At 37.9% G+C, this 20,548-nt stretch overlaps 1 protein-coding gene across 5 annotated transcripts in view; it reads right to left on the bottom strand.

The window, feature by feature from the left end:
* TBL1X (transducin beta like 1 X-linked) overlaps positions 1–20,548 on the bottom strand; it is a 199,955-nt gene that overhangs the window by 95,900 nt on the left and 83,507 nt on the right. The window contains exon 1 of one of the 5 annotated variants that reach the window (XM_056329852.1): positions 15,526–15,752. The exons of the other annotated variants lie outside the window; for them this stretch is intronic. The gene's annotated coding sequence lies outside the window, so the exon portion shown is untranslated. Of the gene's footprint in view, positions 1–15,525; positions 15,753–20,548 lie in introns of those variants that run through there. 5 annotated transcript variants of the gene reach the window in all.

Raw genomic sequence — 20,548 nt, forward strand, 5'->3', positions numbered from 1 at the left:
AATCACAGCAGTATAACCACAGCTGTGGCTACCCCTGGAGCATGACTAGCAATTAGTTTGCATAAGGACCATGGATAATACTGCAGTCACGTGGAGCCAAACCCAGGACCACCATCTTCAACACAACACAACGTGCTGGGTTTCACCATTGTGTTTCCACAGAGTACCTATGCACTGGAACTGCAAACTCTGTTCAGAAAAACCTACACAATGCCTGCATATTAACTATTTGCCCTAAGGCCTTACAGAATAAACAAATACTACTTAATGGCTTGCTATGATAAAACATTTCCTCTCTAGACATTCATACCTTCCCCCCCACAGCCACCTCCTCTAAAGGGAGTTAGGGAAGCCTTTTCATTTTAAATCTACCATAGACAAATGCTCAGATTTTACAAAGGAAGCAAAGTCCTGAGTCAGTCAGAAATCAGAGTCAACTTTGAAAATAGACATTCATTATAGTACTAGTGCAGAAAGTTTTCCCATTGTAAAATCTGAGCCAAAGCCACAAAAAAATTCAGAAATAAACCCTGTCTTCCCAGAAAAACTGAAAGTACTTAGACTTGAGAGCCTCTCCCCAGAATACAGCAGTCTTTCAGATGTAGCAGAGCCTGGGCTGCCACTTTGAAGCAAGTGTCTCGAGGGAACAAAAACTGCAAGTGGAAACTCTTTTCATGTTTCATCCTAACTAACCCTCTCAAAGCTAGTGGACATTATGAAATTAAGGATTTCAGAAGCATGGTCTCGTTAATTTGCCTGTATTCTGCCACCCCTTTTATGCAGGCTCCTCCAGAGATAAATTAACTCTTAGCATCCCAAACGGTAACTCAATAGAAGTCTTAGAGCCAGACTGGAAGCCGCAGTTACAGCATCAACTCTCAAAATCATTTACCACAGACAGTGCCTTTGCCTGCATAGATGCTTCAACAGCTTGTAGCTTTTTTCTGCTTCAGCAGTGTATTTCAGTGTAGTAGATATTCTATCACTATGTAATAGTTTTGGAGACAGGAGATACATGAGCTACCTACCATTATTTGATCGGCCGGTACTTTCAGCAATACTAATGAATTTATGGAAAGCTTAGCTGTCGGTATCCGAGGTAGGTACCAATAATGAAAATGCTTAGTACTGTAAGGGGATTTTCTACAGAACACGTATTCATAGGTGCTGGGGCCTAGAACACAGAAATTCTGATAAATTTTTATCAGAAAGGTATACGCTTATCAAATAGCACAGTTTCTATTTTACCAACCCCCAGGCAAACTGCATGGTACTTTTCTAATTAACAACTCCAGATTTACAAAAAACCCACAAACTTCTCTCTTGACAGTGAGATTTCTGCCGAACTTTATAGAACATGAAACAAAAACCGCAGCATGTCAAGGACTGTTGTGATGGAAACATAAAGAAAAGTGCGCAATTATTAAATCTGTGATACTGCAGGTGGGTGGGAAAGAATTACCCCCTTCAGAAGCATTGAACTACAATCCTCTCATTTGTCTATTTAGCTCTACCTCAGGCAAGAGCATAGAAGAAGAAATAGAAAAGAAGAAATGTAGTCTCCTCTGCATTGCCCTAACAATCACCATTAACTGATTTAAAAGTAAATGCAAGCTTAACAAGAAAACCACACAATTTAGTTTAACTCCTATAACTTTTGCCCAGAGTAGACCTGTCATTCTAACCTAAGAAATGAACTTTAAAGTCTTCAGCTCCCAGTTGTGCAAATACCACGCTGCTTTCAGCATGTACACCTTGGAGGTACCCAACTGCTGAGCAGTACGTGAAAGGACTTGCTGTTTCCCACATTTGGATGATGCTAAAGTGTATAAAATTTTCTCCAGGCGCATCAGTAATGTGAATTACAGCCCACAGCAAAGACAGAGCTAGCACAATTTTCTTCAATAAGGTTTAACATGTGTTGCCAATACTATCAGCTTCATTTTGTATTAGCTGTAGTTTCCAAGAAATGTTGAAGGTGGGACATGATGGGCACTGCGGTAACATAATCTTGATGTTGTGGAGGCATAAGTAACTGTTGCGAGGTCAGGCTTTAGGAGACATGACTACAATCAACTTACTAGGAACAGAGATGGCAGCTGCTTTGGACATGCCACAGGGGATCTGGGGAGCAGCTTGTCCCCAAAGGACCTTTTGTAACTTCATCTTGGATGGAATTTCAGCTACACATAGCCACATGCATATATATGGCAATTAATATATTAATGTCGCGTTTTCCCTTACATTACAGCAACTGTATGTAACACTCTAGGCTAAAAGCTGCTGAATCAGGAAATGGATCAGAAGCTAACTAAAACGCCTTTCTAGTTATTGATTCCTGCTCTCTGTTTCATGTCAGCTTCCTAGAATCCATCCAACACAAGCACGAAAGGGTAATGAGTTTCTGAACACACTCTCTAATAGTGCACACTGCATCAAAGCTTTCAGTAATTGCCTGGATGCTGCTTCCCAGCAGTACTAAACAACTTAAATATAATTAGCTGGAAGCCCTATGGGCTGCATTTCCCCACTGGAACACCTCTTACACTAATCCATTTATCAGGCTGACAGATGACTGAATCATTGGTACTATGGACCCATTCTACTAATAGTATTTTTCAAGCCAACATTTTGGTTTGTTCCTTATCTGGTACATTTTTGCAAAGAAAAAGCCTGCATTATTTAGAATTGGGAGAGAACCAGACATCTAACACATTCATCTTTTCCCAGTAGTGAGCAATGTTATTTGTTTGATTAGCCCACTAAGTATAAAATGCTGGAGCTATCAGGCAGAAAATGGAAATTGAATGTATGCATTATGGAACAAAAATAATAGGGAAACATACACAGACTGAAAGGATTTTGGAAGTCTTCCAGTCATTCAAAAGTTTTCAGAAGTCTTGATAAGAGGATAGTTCTCAGGGTATACTTCCTGAAGATGGCCTGTCTATAGCTGTCAAGCAGAAATTTCTCCATACTATTTACTTCTTGTACATCCTTCTGAATGATAGGTGACAGAAGAAATTTTAAAGCTGTTTGAATTATATGCAAATAGACATGAATTGAACATCCTGTTGCCACAGAACTATGCACTTTGCAAGCTGCTGGAGAATTCTCATAAAAGTACAAAAAAAATTTTAATGTCTTGGGCAGAATTTTCTAATGTTGTAATGAAAACTATTTTACCATTGTATCCCTGTAGCTTTTATTCCCAGACAGGTTCCAGTAAGTGGACTTCTGCAGGGGCTGAAATTTTGGGGACTGCAGGCAAGGTCTCCCCAAATGTGCCACGCTATTGCAATATAGTAGAAATGTAATTTCTCACCACACTTTTTTAAATTATGAAAAAAATTACTCTAGAATGTTAGACTCATGCTTCCTTGTTAACAAGCTGTGGGACAGGAAGTAAAAAGGGACAAAGCTGGTAATGGCCAGTAAGAATATCTAGAAAAAGAGGAGTTTTAAAAGGTACCCTTTTTCTAGATCTGCTGCGCTGTGGTCAATAATCCATATTCTGGCTTGGCATCACCAGGACCCAGCTAGAGTGGTAGTGTTGTTTCATCTGGTTATTTCCCCTGGATGTTCTCATCATGGACACATAAAATCTTGAAGTCTCAAAACAATAAACCAAGAAGAAATTACTACTTGTACTTCTACATCAGCCTAACCAATATGCTTGTTATAAAACTGACAGTTAACATTCAGGAATTCTCTTAGAAGTACTACTGCAAGTTAAAGTTAACCCGTTGCCTTACCCTTTAACCTGAGAAGATGGCCATCAGTATGAATTAAATTCCAAAGACTGACTACAAAAGCTATACTTAAATATTTAACAATGAAAGAGGTAATTAAAATGCATTCAGTGATCAGAAACTGATCTGGCTTGAGTCAAGCAGCAGCAAGATGAGGTAAAGGCAGCACTTCTCTGAATCAAGAACAACCACCCACCTCAGAACAGGGCCAAGCAACATCAGCTAAATGCACATTACCACACCTGATTTTTGAAAATGCAATCACAGGTGTTTACACTGCCTGGTAAAGTACCTAGCAGGTTATTAAATACTGAGCTGTTTTGAGATTTCTTCGTGTGAATCCAGAAGCAGAAATCTCAGTTTCACATGCACTTTCCACCCACTCCTTCCCTCCAGTCTGAAACTGGAAAACTCATCTGAGAAACACTGACACTTGCACATCAGCCAGGCAACTTCCCCGTCATTCAAAGCCAACCTCTTCCTTCCCAGCTTCACCTCCTCTGCTTGGTGTGTTTTCTGCTTCTACAAAAGAGCAGACAGTATCCTGAGCAAGGGTGGCCCCAAATCATACAAACCTCAACACTTGTCAGTCACACTTCCACATGGAATGCAAAATTTTACACTGCTGTTTCCACAGTCTTCTTTCAAAGGCAGTGGTATTGAGGAGAACAAACATCAGATTTAATCAAAAGAACCTTCTTAAGTAAAAAATGTTGAAAATTCTCCTGCTTTTAGCCATTTTTAATAAAACAGATCATGGTTATGAATTTCCTAAGAAATCATCTTTGCCAGGCAGGGAAGGCAACATTACCTTTATTTGTATCCTCTGCAAAAAAAACTTGCTGTATTGTCAGGGAAGCTGAATTTCTGGAGTAATAGCTCTTATTTGAGACAATCCTTTAATTCTTGAAGTAAACTATCTCTTTAAAGTACTTCCAAATTTATTACATAAAAAGATTCTTCCCTTTATGTTAAGCCAGGGCAAATGTACAGCAGCTTTATGGTTAAATAGTTGCATTGAATTTTGGTGGGTTTTTTTTTTTTTTAAATAGAAGCAGAGAAAAAGAGTTGGAGGAGAAGAGAGAAGTCATCCAAGAATAAAACTTTCAGCTGGAGTTACACTCCACTAACCATCATACTTCATATGGTAGTTAGTGTACACCTGGAAGGACGTGGCACGCTAAGCAGTTGAGATTCTGCAAAAATGCAGATGGTTTTATGAGTCCAGATCTAAAAAGCATGGCACAAGTGACCTAATACATTGCTCTGCAAACAGAACATTTAGTTGCAATATCTATTTGAAAATTAGATTTTTATATTCAGTAACTACCATCTTCAGCATTAGAAAGATACTTAAATCTTCTTGCAAGATGACTTCTGCATAGTCTCCATCTTTAGACTTCTGACTGGACCAAACCCAGAACAGCTGGGTCTAACCCCAGAGCTGGCCTTGCTTTGAGCCTGGTGTTGGACTGGAGACCTCCAAGTCTCTTCCAACCTGAATTACCTCGTGATCCTGCAATAATAATCTCTCCATATTAAAATTAAATTGCTTGTTGTGTTATTTACGTAGAAAATAAGGAGCTTAGTCAGAAACATAAGGGCACAAACTTGCATACTGGATCCAGACGGATCCAAGGTCCTAAAAGTATCAAACACGAGATATTCTCTCTGAGCGCACAAAGTTTATGCTCGTTAAGTCGCTATAACGGAACTGAAGACTCGTGACTAAAGGCACAGAATGTTTTTGTTATACTGCAGATTATCTTCCAACATTACCTTCTCCTTTTACCTATATCACTTGTAGAGTTATAGGAGTAAAAACTATTTATATTAAACTACCGTTTAACTACGTGAATTTTAATCTTCCCTCAATTACAATGCATGACATAAAGTAATAGGTTATACTGTTTGGATATGAAAAATGCAGCTGAGAATACTGGCTACAGGAATACACTAAATGAAACAAAAGAGCATGAACACTGATTTATCTGCAGTAAATAGGGCTGTGAAAAAACTGAGTATTTAAAATCACAAAGACAAAAAACCATCCAACAAATGTCACACAGACTCTTTGGTAAAGAGCACTCATCTAGCACCTTCTTGGTCTGAGGAACCCAAACCTTTGAGCTGGCCAGTAACCTGGGTATTTCACCACATTTGAACTTTTTATCATCATAATGTAAAAGTCAGCAGTAGAAGTGAAATTCCAGAAAAAAACCTTTACAATTATCTTCTGCATGTTACAGGAAAAAAAATTCTCTTAATTTTTGCTCCAGTTGACTGGTTAATATGATTAACCTGATGGTTGATACTAGCTGTCTCATCATCATATGCCTTATAGGAGTAAACGGGCACCTAAACATCTAAACTGAGACAAAACTAACTTCTTTTGACAAGCATGTATGAGAATTTTGACTAGTATATGTACGAAAAGTTTGCTTGTATAACAAGACTGGGATAAATTCCTTTAATTCTTTTCAATAAATTATCTCTCAATATTTGTGATGTTCTATGCTTTAATGCAATTCTGATAACATAAATAGTATGATGTAACCAACCATCTTTGGTTTGTTTTATTTCATTTTTTCATCTACTTTAAGAGGTATTTTATTTAATAAAGCTCACAGATTTTGAATGACTCCCTAGTCTGTACTTTATTGAAGGGACAGACAGAAAGAATAGTCAAGATCTTAGTAAGTGGTTATCCAAATGACTTAGCCAATACATGGTTTATATTCTCTGTCTCCATGGTATGTTCAGACACAGTAAAGTTCATAAAGTATGTTCCAAAGCCATTACAAAACCTCTTGATCAGGTGTGAAAACTTCACTTAAAAAACTCCAGCAAAACAAACCAAATGCAAAACCACACCAAAGCTTGAAAATGCAACTAATTAGTTAAATTTGTTGCGAAGGAAGAAGGACTTTTGAAATGTGGAAAACTGCAAAGTTAAGTTGCTTTCCTTTTTCCTGAAGCTTCCTTGGGCTTGCTACTCCAGCATGAAAGCCCAAAGGTCCTGACTCTGTTGCTCTAAACATCATTTCTTGAAAGCTTGCAAGGACCAAAATTGCTTAAGACTGGAAAGAGGAAATTGCTTCCATTACTTCCAACACCATGAAGTGTCTCACAGTGTTTAATGCTTACCCGTGCATCAATTTTATTTAATAAATTCTTCTAGCTCTATTCAATAAATAGTAGGCCTGTTTTTTCAAATGCTAAAGTAAGAAATTAAGAATGTCTAAAAGTCATCCAGACCAGGATAATAATCTAAATTACAATGCAGACTGCTTCAATTCATGTATATACATGTACATCCCAACATAACACTGCGCTTCATGTACTTTTTATAGTACTGCATTTTATGCAGGCAGTATGTGAGATGTTACTTTTAGTCAGCATTAAAAGGTGATTTTTCCCAGGGTCTCAGAAATGTGATTACCATTGACTTCAAAACAAAAAAGAAGTGGCCTGCAGTTCTGGAAACCATGTCAGCCTTTTCATCTTGGAAACTAAGCTCTCCTTCTGTAAATTGAGAAAACTATGAAAAGTGAGAGCAAGCATCTGCACAAAAGGTACCTGCTTTTATTGTACTGTATTAAATGAAACAGAACCTTTTTATTTCATAACGGAACATGTCAGGGATACTCACACCAATTAACTTTGATTCCAATTTAAATATATGTATGTGGATGCCAATGCCTAAAGCTGGGTTGTATGAATATTCAATCTCCATTGTAGTAAGTGGTTTTCTTGTATTAGATTAGCAGGAAAAGAAGGACGTAATAGCAAAAGATTCACTGAAGTCAAAGAATATAGTAAAGATAGCAGCAACAAAAAAGGATCATTAAGAGTCTTTTGCATCTCAATTTACAGATTTATGTTTTACTTTGCATCTAAGTGTTCTAGTGAGGTGCAAGGTGTTAGTAACTTCCCGTCCTAGGCTTTGAAATTATTTTGGAAAATTCTGAGGCACAGGCTAAGAGGCTTAGAAGCTCTGCTTTGAAATTCTGGAGGGCAGGTATTAAAAAATTCAATTTCATAAGGGTAGCAGTGAGTCTAGCCATATACCCCATTCTATCCACTGTATTGTGCAATTTCAGGCTGCAGTCGTTCTAAATTCTTGTTCTAAGTGAAGCTTCACTGGTGGAGCCTTATTCCCTTGCTTCTGATAATCACTCTTCCCCTACATTCCTGCCGAACACTGCTGCCCCTCAGTATCTGTGGAATAACTGCTTATTTCAGAATGATTCTGATTAAAAGAGTTCAGAGAGCTGGTGTTAAAAAGTGTTTAAACTAACCTAGATTATAGTGAACAAATCATGTTAGGGAGTGACTACATGATCACCTAAAGCTTGTGGGAGCGATAATGGACAGTTGTGAACACTGGGGGACAGGAGCCTATTCAGCCAATTCAGCTGCTGCCAGAACAAAGTGTGGGAGACGCAAAGAACTGCCCTCCTTCTGACATTCTTTTCTCCTTTTCTTTTCTTTTTTTTTCTTTTCCTTTCCTATTCTCCTCTCCTTTCCCCTCCTTCCCCTCCCCCTTCCCCTTTCCCTAAAATCCTAACATTCTTATTCCTTATTCAGGCTGCCAAGTTCCTCAAAACAATTACCTCTCCAGCAGTACCCATGTTCAGACCTTTAAGGCACATGGATGTGGTAGCTAAAAAAACCCACCCAAACTGAATGCCACCCCCCCTCCCCCACCCCACCCCTGCCCCCCCAAGGTAAACCAGCAATGAATTTAAACACCATCATCTTGGCGTCCTCAATTCACCTTGTTATTGCACCTCCAGTTGCTGCAGCACAGATGGGATGCAACATCTCCCACTGTTTGGGGACTGCCCCTAAAGGTGAGCCATATGTTTTGCAGTACCTAGAAACAGCAGGATAAGATAAGGAAATCTCTGCAGACTTAAGGCAGAGCTGCTTTAATTTCACCGCTTTGTGTCCTGCCCTTATTTATTTATTTATTTAATCACAAGCTTTTGCAATTTAATTTACATGGGTTAAGCCTACAGAAAAAAAATAATACTACTGTGTTTGCATATGTGTGTGTGTGCGCACGTGTAATGCCTAGGAAATCTCCTGTGTTATCCGCTTGTGTAACATTTTACCATCCACTAGACAAATATATTTTAAAAGAGTCTGGAATCAAAACAACATTCTCAACATTTAAGACATTCTGTCATCACTGCCCATTTGTTGCCCTCTAGGTTTCTCTCAGCTGGCAAATTTCCCATTTAAGGAATTATCAGATTCATCTGCTTAGACAAGGCTGCAAAATAAAATGAAAAGCTGATTATTCTAGAGAACTTGTATTTTTCTTTCAGGGCAGAAAATCCAGTGCATGTCAGCTGAACATTACCAGCAAATGGGACCAATCTCTCAGGCTTTACAATTCTACTTCACCATACTCTGCGAAATCTAATTTTGATTAAGATGCCACAACATTTATTTTACATATATCCTTTGTTTCCTTAAATATGTTTATTGCCACTTAATACGTTAACGTGTTTTAGAGCCCTAAATGTTATGCTCATCGGCAGTGTTTTTTTTCACTCTAGTTCTATTAAGCATGCTACCTGTGCATACTGCTGCTTCTCCGCAATTTTTCATGAAGAACTAACAATTGCTTTGCTACCATTTTCCCTACATCATATTTTTTGCAGAGTGGAAAAAAAAAAAAAAAAGGAGAAAATAATGTAAAAATGAATAAATTACCATTTTTCCACAGCAAGATGGCTCAGGATTTACTTGACTGATAGTTTTCACATGAGAAACTGTACTGCAAAACCATGCTTGTGTTTCTGGGCCCACTGGCTGCGGCACCAAGATTTCTGGAGGCATATCAGTACTGTAATACACTACAACTCTACACAACCCTTTCATATTCCTGTCAAAGTGTGGGAACACTACTTTCTCCCCTTAGGTAGGAATAAAACTGTGGGAAGGTCTGGAGAAATGTCTCAATATCAATTTTCCTTACTAAACAGCTAAAGCAGGTTTCATTTTCTTGCCACAGATGAGTGAACTAACAATAAACTCTATCAAATTCAGGGTAGGGTTTCACAGACTGAATGTGTACACACATGCACATGTACAAAATTAAGCAGAAGATTAAACCAGGTGAAATCTTAAGTGATCCTAAAGCGACTAACAAAACAGCAAACCCATACTGAGCCAGAACGGCTTTATGGAGAGTACTGCCTTCCAATATTGATACTAAACTACTACTTTACACTGTTCACCCAAGTAAAAGTCTATTTCAAGGTGTTATATTGTTACTGTGATTAATCAATTTCTTTTTAGAGCATCCTCTGAGAGCTTAAAAATTCATGATTCACCTTATTATTATTCTGTACAGCTTTCCATATTTTTTGAGTGGTATGATTAAATTTATCTGTGGTTGCTAATGGTCGCAGTACAGAAAATGTTCCATGTGAAAGTCACCGTTCCACATACACCCAATGGATCTCCTTAAAATACACCACAAATCCCAAACAAAGAGGACGGCAATTGACAAAACCTTTCCATTTATTTTCAAACAGGCTAATCTGAATACGCTGTTTGTGCAAAAGGCAGAGAGGACGGACTTGTGAGAAATACTGCAAATGGAACAAATAAAGTAGTGCATTATATTTGCCACAGTTTAACGTTGGAAATTAGTCATAAACTGATTTGGGTTCAGGCCCTGCCAACTCACATTTTACAAGATAAAAAACTCATCCAAGATCTGATGCTATGAAACGAAGATTGCCAAAAAGCACGCTGAATTTGGAAATTTGATGTGTTCCAGTTCATCACTGAATTGAAAGAGTTTTCTACTAGTTTTCAAGGGTCTTCATACTGTCTTATTTATTTAGACTGCACATTCTAGTAGTCCAGGCATGAGTACCAAAAGATACTACACTTTGTCATTCTGGGCATAAAGTATTAAGAAGTTATTAAAGAAATCAAACCAACTGTTTAATAAGATTGAATCCATCATCCATAGAAGTTGGCAGAGATACAGACCTACAAATACATTTTGGTTTTACTGAACAAGATATAATAGCATACAATCTTATTAAAGAGCCAACCAATAAATAATTTTGTGTCATCCAAAATGTTAGTTCATTCTAAAACCTGAAGTCATGCACCAAAGAATAGTAACATATACTATAACATAATAAAAAGCTATGTAAGAAGAGCAATGTGTCAAGGTATCTATCATTAAGTAATACAGTTACACAGTTCTAGCAACATAAACGATGGTTGATATCTGAGTGACTTCTCTGTTGTGTGCATTGCAATGCATACTCTGGAAGAACAAAGTTCGTTATGCAGAAGTTAAAATGTTCTTGTTATTTCTCATGGGGTTTTTTGTGAGCTGCTGAGCTATTCAAATTATGTAACTGAAGCGTGTTTTCAGGAGGAAAAAGCACCTTTGTTCCAAAACAGGCAGTGGTGTGACTCTTCAGAAATACTACATTAAAAATAAACCACCATAAAAACTGCATTAGATTGACTCTGTGACTCTAAAAATGCACTCTACACTAGAGCTACCATTAAAGGTGATGCGTATATTCTAATTCACTGGTGATTTTTCAGGTACAAGCATCCCTCCACCAACACACTTCATTTCTTCCTCCCTGTGAAAAAGGGGCTCAAATATGACCTGATGGCCATACAGACACACCATGGGGCTTGTGAACGGGCACTTCATTAGGAGTCTGCTGACAGATGCAAACATTCTGCAAAATTCTTTAAAGCAGAAGCATGCCATTAATTTCAGTATTTATTACCTTCCATGAAAGATAAGTGACTCAACATTGGGAAGGGCTTTACAAGGCTAATATTTCGTCCCTGTCTAATGCTTTTTGGCTTCGTGATATGCCTGCCTATTGTGAGACTAAACTTATTCCAAAGAAGAAATTAAGCAGTAAGAAATGACAAGCAGCACATTTGTAGGCAATTCACTTACCACCTGAGGCATGCCACAATGGCTCAAGGCCAAAGGCTGAGTAACTTCAACCATTCAATAAGTGCAATAATAATCGAACTGAAATGCACAGCATTGGGAGAATTATTTCTAACATGACATGGACTTTATACGTAGAACCAAGTACTTCTGTATAATTATGACTGTTATTAAATAGATGATATTGTTGAGAAACTTTTTACAACCATTGTTCTGAAAATGCTGTCCAATACAAATTAAATGTAGAGGTTTATATACATTGTTCCATGACCAGATGTAGCTTGTGAAATGTCAGAACTACCCCCCAGACCGTAGGTCCAGTATCAGTTTAAAAAAATCCATGCAGACACATAATTATTAAAGGACTGGGCAACACAAGACAGGACAGATTTCAGTCACTCTACAGATTTAGCAACTAGCCTGTGCTATGCTGATCACATAGCAATTAAGGCCTAGTTATGAATGCAACAAAGAATTAATTAAAAATAACTTATTTTTTGTAACAGCACTACCTCATCTCACTCTGAAGAGACTGTGCACAGATATGTGACTGTGCTACTGGAACACTACTTCATTGCTCCAGCTTTAATGAGTAAAACAATGACATTATTTAGGTTCATAATCTATTTTCTGGTCACAGTGAAGTTCACCTCTTAAATAAACAGTGCAACAAGCTGGCTTTAATTTGTACCCAGCATACCAACAATCGATTTTCCCCATAAACTCACTCTCTTTCTGCTCTGCTTTGTAACTACATGGTCTGATCTAGTTTAACCCTAGCGTAGAGCTGTCTTCCATCCATGTTGCTGAAAACTCCAAAAAAATAACACAACTGAGAATGAAAGATGTGAAGATCTACTCATGTGGTGGAAAGACTGGGCAATGAACTCTTACAAGAAAGCACAGCACCTGTTTGTTCTGTTGCCTTTATGCTGCTTTCATGAGTCTTAACCTGTAAGAAGGGCTATTTTTAAAGAGGAAGATAAGAATAATAATTTTAAAAACTCAGAACTAGCTACTAGATTCTCTTTTCCTGTCTCTTCTACCCTAACACCCCCCGCCCCCCCCAAAAAAAAAGGGGGGGAAAAGAATCCATCCATAGTTGAAAACTGAATATGAACCCACATGAATGAAACCAACACCCTTTAAACATCAGCACACTGGTGTTTTCTATCTATGCTCATGAGTAAATGAATGGTATCACATCCAAGCTGTTGGTTTTAAAGACAGAAACACACAGCTCCGGGACAGACTGCAACTGCTCCTAACACCTAACTAAAATATGCTAGCAACAATCCAAGCAAGACTATTGTTATTTTCTGATTTAAGAAATCATATTCTATAAAGATTTTTCCTACAGTTCAGTCCAGACAAAATGTAACTTACAGTCTCATACTAGAAGAAGTGTATTTGTGTTCCAATTTACGTAAGTTATTCTTTGCAAGCATTTTAGATTTTTAAACTTGCCACAAAACATAATTCTGCATAATATACACAATACTTAAAATTATTTTAAGTACAGATTTTAAATTACAAGACCATAAACCCAGACTTACTACATCAAGTCAAACATCCACTTTAGCCAGTATCTCTTCTTTAACTATGGCAAAAATAGATATTCAGTGAAGATGTATGAACAAAGTAAGGACGCGGTGGTAATCTCCCAGCCCCCAACAGCCTACAGCTCTGGGACCTCGTGAAGGTGGTTTAGTGGAACATTAATGCATAATCCTTGCAATTTATGACCACAGGAAAAAATCTTGCTATAGATTTGTGGCACGTATCACTGTAATGTTATGGAACAAAATACTTAACTGTGATTTTAGCTATCTTAACACTATTAGTTGAACAAAACTCTGTCCCTAATTTTTATATTTCTTATTCTAAGTATGCAAAAGATTCTAGCATTCAACTCCTTCTTTTGAACCTGTCCCAAATCCAAAACCAGACAAACATGCAAATACTTCTACAATAAATTTGCACATTGAAACTATGCATGAGAACTGGGATTTTCAAAAACATTTTTTCAACAAATGTGAAATCTTCACGTACATGTATGAAAATACACTTTTAGAGGTAATAAGACCTGTGAAAAAATTCACCAGATAAATGCTCTTGCGTATTTTCTCCTTTTTGAAAATCTGACTTAAGGAATATTGTGCCTCTGGTAAAATGGTGTTCTTTTCATGCAAGAGTAACCACTTGGCACTGTGCCTAAGAACATACCCGAAGTATGCAGTGATCTTGAGGACAAGCTCATCGCTCACATTCTCCAAACATTCATCTTTGGACTCGTATGAATTTCCTTCAAACCAGGGGGACAGACTTGCTGGGTTATTACTGAACAATTCTTGTATTTTGGAGATGAAGTGCCAATGTCTTATGTTACAGCTGCTGCTGCACTGTCTTCCACTTTATTCTAGCTGAATAATTAAATACATTTTAGTCCTTCTGACAGTCCTAGACTCAGCATGGCTGTTAATCAATATCACATAAAAGGGAATTAGGCTTAGGCAACTGTTGCACAAGGCAGAATGGATAAGGCAAGAGGGAAAGAGATCTCTTTAGCAGACTAATTTTCTGGATTTTACAACACACCCTACCAAATGTGCACAGACTCATGAACACATGCTACATACACAGATGTGAGGGGGAACCCAAATCAACCTCTGGGATTTGTTACACTGTAATGGCACCCAACAGTCACTTCTTCTGCCATTCTTTCCTGAATTCCCCACCTTCACATGTTTTGGGGATCAAAAACTCTCAGCACCTACATATTTAAAGTACTCAGTTTACAGGGAAAATTTGACTGTGTTAAACCATTTCTGAAACTTTTACCATGTCACTGCGAAAGGGAAAGACAAACAGAAGACATTTAATAAATACTATCTGAACTCTGCTCAGTGCAAAACATTTAGAAAGGGTTATGTTTCCAATAATTTGAGCAATTTTTCTAGAATCTCTAAACTGGCCCACAAGTTCTGTATTTTTTCATTCTTTTCTTGTCCTGCAATGAATCAATAGGGTATTAAGAGCAATTCTAAACTGACAGACCCAACAAATGGATGACTCACCTGAAGGGGCGTTTAATATTTCCCACAGTGCCCTGCCACCATGCTCATGCTCAGATCTACCCAGCAAAAAGGAGACACAGTTCCCAGTCTCTTCAACAACTCTTCCTTTCTCATTAAATACTCCAGTACTGAATTTAGAAACACTTCAAACTTTCTACCAGGCCAAGAAATGAACTTGCTAGTCTAACAGCAGCAATTTCAGGTGGTTAAATAAATACATAAACAGTGATGATGACACCATCAAGCCACTGACAAAGAGGTGGAAGACGCCTCATACTCTTTACACTCCTCCGTTCTGGATGGCCTTTTACTTTTCATGTTTAAAGACCTGTTATTTATAAAACACATTAATTCAACTTTAACACATGCACACTGTACAAATAACCGTGAGTAGTGAGGAACAGACAGCATTTCAAATGGAAAACACTAAGTAACTGATTATTCTGGGTATCATACTTTCTGAAGCACTTAGCTGAAATTCAATTTTGCAAGAAGCTAGTACAGTATCTTCCCCCCTATCCTACTGGTAACATGTACAGAACCTGCGTGTTCTGTATCTAATTTATAATTTACTTCCTTTTCCTTTTTTCCCCCACCACGATCTGCTTCAAGCTTTAGGAAGTGTGCTTCAGCTAGCACCTCCCTCAGAACGGTCCAGAAAACACATCCTATACAGCACACAATCCACACGTGAGTCACAGAAAGAACAGCAAAACAACTTCAAACCAACCTGAGCTTTTTTAGTTTCTTCAGTCCCTTCCCTGGAACTGCTTAGCTTCAAGGAAGGCTGGCCAACTTCTGGCTCCCAAGGCGGAGAAGCGATGGGGTATGCCAGAGCTACACTGCTGAATCGGCCAGGGAAGGCACTCGCAGGAGGGACAGGGCGCCTCTGGGCATGAGAGGAGGCAAGGCAGGAAGGGCGAGCACGGCCAAAACGGCTATGGCCTTCGCTCTGTACCTTGAACTTCAGCTGTACGCCCAGTTTAACCTCCTTCTGAAGGGGTGCAAATGGTGCCTTGCTGCTGTTATCTCCCCCTCCCAGAGCTCACCCACTTCACTTCAGCCAACACTCTACGTGTTTTGTGGATCCTGGCCAAAAAGATTCTGGTGCTGCCTAACCATTTAAAACACTCGTGGTTTTAGTTACCTTTTAAAACTTCTTAGTACACACTGATTAATATATGATGAAATAGAATCTTTACACCAACTTGATACTACTACTTGCTTACCATGAAGCTGTGTTACATACATACCTATGGACTAATCTGTGCTAACCCACATTTACTATTTTTTACACACCATTTAGCTAGTAAGTAATGAATCACCCCTTATTATACAGGGTCATAATTTTTTAAAATGGAAATTAAACATCAATTAAAACACAGTAAGATTGTTTGAAACTATGTTTTATTCATTAATAAAAGTTTATGTAAAACATGCATGATATTTAATAAAACAGTTCTGCCTTGTGAACCAAATCAATACATTCAAGAGGAATTATCTATAACTAGCAAAATTAACTGAGTATTTCTGGTCCCTATGTCCTCCAAGGTTTTAAAATCAACAGGTATCAGCCTCTCGGTTTTCTAATGAAACTACTAACTGGGAGAAAGCAGGGGCTTTCCTGCCTAGTAATCTCCTAAGCAGTTTTTCATGTTCAAGGTATTTGATGAATTGATAGGCAGAAATGAAGAAAAGCCCTTCACCTGCTGGAAAGACTACATGGCCAAATGTGGGTTTACTACCCTGGCCAGGTCCAGGTGCATAGTTAAGAGTCTTCTCACATTTAAGTTGATGACTGTCTCTAAAACTCCAGCAGCAAACACTGTCTGAATATTATTTTCATCAGATCAATGAAAATAATAAATTCAAGACTTAATAGATCCCAACTTTGTGGAACACTTAGTAGGACTTATAGGTCATGATTTTGCATTTCATATTAAAATGCAAAGAAAATCTGTTCCATTATAGTAAAAAAATCAAATACTTTCTTTTCAAGAGATTCATACTGACTTGTGATTCAGCAGAATCTCCTCATGATGCAGCAGCTGTGGTGTGGATGCCATTTGTCAGGCAATACTGCAAGACTTGCAGAACACTGATTAAAAAGCATGACCTAAAAAATGGAAGTGGTAAGCTTAACTATGATTAAAACATCCAGAGAAATCCAAGCAAGAGACTAAAGAGAAAGATATAGAAATAAATACACAGCTCAGTTCCCAAAATAGTTTACATTACCAAACTAATCTCTCCTTCTGCAGGGTCACAGCTAAGTGTCATTGTATTTGTAATATAAACTGAAGCCAAAAACAAGTATACACAGAAATAATATTTAAAGAGCACAAGTATTCTACCTTCAAAACTACATTTTCTCGTATGCTTGAGATGTCTAAATGCAAAGCAATTTTTAAAAATTTTTGACAAAAATACTAATTCTTTCTTAAAATTTGATCTCCCCTAAATGCCTTTATTTAACTCAACTGACCAGAATCCTAACAATTTAGCTCAGTGTACAAAAGGCTTACTTTTTCCTTCCATCAAAACAGATTTCACACAGACCAGTCTGTTTAATGGGCATCTTCTGCCATTCTCTAGACACTTCTCCTCTGATGCTTTCCTCTTTTCTGTATTACAGAGGCTCTGGTTGGGATGGTAAACTGCATGAGACAGACCTTCTTTTAGTTAGTGTAGATTGCTGTGCCATGAATTAACAAATACACACCACCACTGCTACCACTATGGTCATCTTTGTCTTGAAGGCCTATTTGTCTGCCTTCAATTTCCACTAGAACTCAGCTGCCTTAATCCCCCATATGCTACTCACCTTCTTATTTCACTATGTGCCAATTCTTCATGCTAAAAGGCAGTCTGTACATGTATGGAATTTTTTTTTAATTATGTCTCCAACCTACCAGCTGTCAAACTCTACTTGACATTTACAATAGTGTCTGTAATCTGTATCTATTCCAGTTTTTTCCATTGTGAACTACTCTTCCTTTATGAATTCACCTTGAATTCATAAACCATGAATTGTGTACTCCTCACATAAAGCTTGTATTTTTTTGTATACATCTGTATTATGGTTGAATATGATATTTGAAATAGAAAACCAGCACATTCTTTATGATGAGGATGAACTGCGTAATATACATTAAACAACAACTCTTCAGTTTGGCAGGCAGAACGCAAATTCTTCTCTCTGTTCAGGCATTCAACCATCAATTTGGACTCTGGGAAAATAAGCTACATTAAGTTTTCAGTGAAGCTTTGCTATAGACCTCTGCTATAAAGTAAAAGCTATATCAAGCAACCAAGTCAGCTCAAATCCCAAATGTTTTCGTGTTTTGCATTTAAGGTTGGATGGTAACTTTGCTCTTTTCCTTTACTGCAGCTCTCAAAAACAATGAGCAGTCCACAAGAGATGAAAATAGTTTCTTAGTCTGAAAATCATATGGAAAAAATCAACTACCTTTAAAAAAAGTTATAAATGTCTGGACTAACTTTTCCCAGATTTTCCTTCTTCGGTTATTTAATGAACATATGGTTATTTATAACGTGAGCTACATTTGTAGTATTTCAAAAATTAGTTATAAACATGCCTAGGGCTACTCAGCTCCTCCCTACTGACCTCACTCAATACCCCTCCAGTATTGTTTGCTTTGGGATCTCTTTGACAGTGAACCCATGTTCTTACTTCAGTGTCTTCTCTCTGCAACTTACCTTAGTTTTCCTCTTTTAGCAAGCACTTTATAGCAAGTTACTTCAATTTCAGAGAGATCATAACATCAGATATTATTTCAGACAAATAAAAACCTTGGCCAGCAGGCATAGCTGATTAAAAATACATATAAAATGAATGCAAGCTCAGCTACACTTTAAGTATTTAAGGGACAATAAGGAGTCAATCATTGAAGCTACTGAAATGTAGCAGAAGCTAATAGCTGGGTTGATGTCTTGTTGACAGGCACAATATAGACATGTGTCCAACAAGCAAGGCTCCTCTCAAAGTCAGGAGGTGGGAACTTCTGGAGCATGATACACCTGACAGGTGAGACCCTGCCCCAGAAGGAGAAAGGCCATGGGTTGGGTGCACCTAAGCCTGCGTCAGGGATGGCTCCGAGGTAGACAGACACCTCTGTTGCCTGACATCTGTGTAACCCAAGTTAGGTTGGGCGAGATGTTAGGTGAGTGATCCCACCCATAAAAGTCATAAAAAGTAACAGGGATACAGCTAAGAGACTAGAAATACAGTCTTCTACTTTTCTTTCTCATGTGTGTACGTACGTGTGTGTGTGTGCGTGTGTTTTTTTATATTTTTTCAACAAAAAGAGTTAGGCAGCATCACCCTGAAAATCCAGATGAATCTGCTTCCATGTTTATACAGTTTATTTTACTCACTGCTAGTATCTATGGGGTTTAATGGAACTTCTCATGTAAATATACTGGTTTGTTCAGAATTCTTTCCTGTTTAATGGTGATTTAGTTCAATTCAGTGTATCATTTAACTCAATAAATGGTAAAATGACAGGTTTCTCCTTTGCAATCAACATAAACTGCAAATGTAAAGTATTTATCAGAACATGACAGGGTTTTTTACTCCAACTTCTAGTGTTTCTTCAAGTACTCTAGTATACTGATTTTTCTACTTTTGAAATTCAATCCTACTATAAAAACCAAAATCAAAATAAAACATTGACTGAAACATGAATGTTGCCTATAAGCACAGCTTCAACTGAAAAAGAAACTGCTCATTTCCTAAATTTCTTCGTAAAGTATACAGAATTACTCTTTGGTTTAATGTTCCTATTCACAGTTAATTGTATTTTATACTTCATCTGGGGATTCCACAGACCTCTGTCCTTGACTCTCTTATTCTCCACGCACAAGGGAATCTCATTCAAAAGTGATTTTAATTCTCATTTATGAATAGATAGTCTGTGCTCCAGACTTGCCTCTTCTCCACTGAAGACCGGAATCCTCATCCGTTTCTGATGTGATCAGGACTTTTGGCTGTCAACTCCAGACTAATTTTGAACACTCGGTACTCCTTTTCCCCCTTGCTCGGCAGCCCTTCTTGCTAAATTAATACTTCAGTACTGTCAGCATCACAGTCATCTTGTTTGTCACACATACTTGTAACACTTGATAACGTTACCTTTAACCTATACATTAGTACAGATCTCCATCTGGAAAAATCTCCCCCAAATTAACTTTGTTTTCCTACAGAATCATAGAATAACAGACTGGTTTGGGTTGGAAGGGACCTTCGAATATCACCTAGTCCCACACACCTGCCATGGGGAGAGATGTCTTTAACTAGACCAGGCTGCTCAAAGCCCCATCCAACCTGGCCTTGAAGACTTCCAGTGATGGGGCACCCAAAACTTCTCTGGGCAACCTGGTCCAGTGTGTGTATAACACCTGAACACAACTCTTATTAATCACAAAGTTTATGTGTAACATTTCTAAGTAACCTACCACTAAATCACACTAACACCTCAAATGCAAGCCTTCCTGTCCCCCGCCTTTGTAAGGCCTTTCATAGTTCTTCTCTAACCTTCTTTATCTTATCTGCATGTTAGTGCCCTTGTCTACTTCCTACATTTTCAAATGGTGATCTCCGCGTTTCTTTTCGTGCTGCCTCTTCTACTGGGAAAATGTTTCCTATGAACAACCATCAAGGTACTTCACTAATGTCCTTCGTACTCTTCAGAACTTTAGAAAAGATGAACATTTTCTATGAAAAAATTGTT

The sequence above is a fragment of the Falco biarmicus genome, chromosome 2 (genome assembly GCF_023638135.1).
Source record: "Falco biarmicus isolate bFalBia1 chromosome 2, bFalBia1.pri, whole genome shotgun sequence".
Classification (NCBI taxonomy): domain Eukaryota; kingdom Metazoa; phylum Chordata; class Aves; order Falconiformes; family Falconidae; genus Falco; species Falco biarmicus.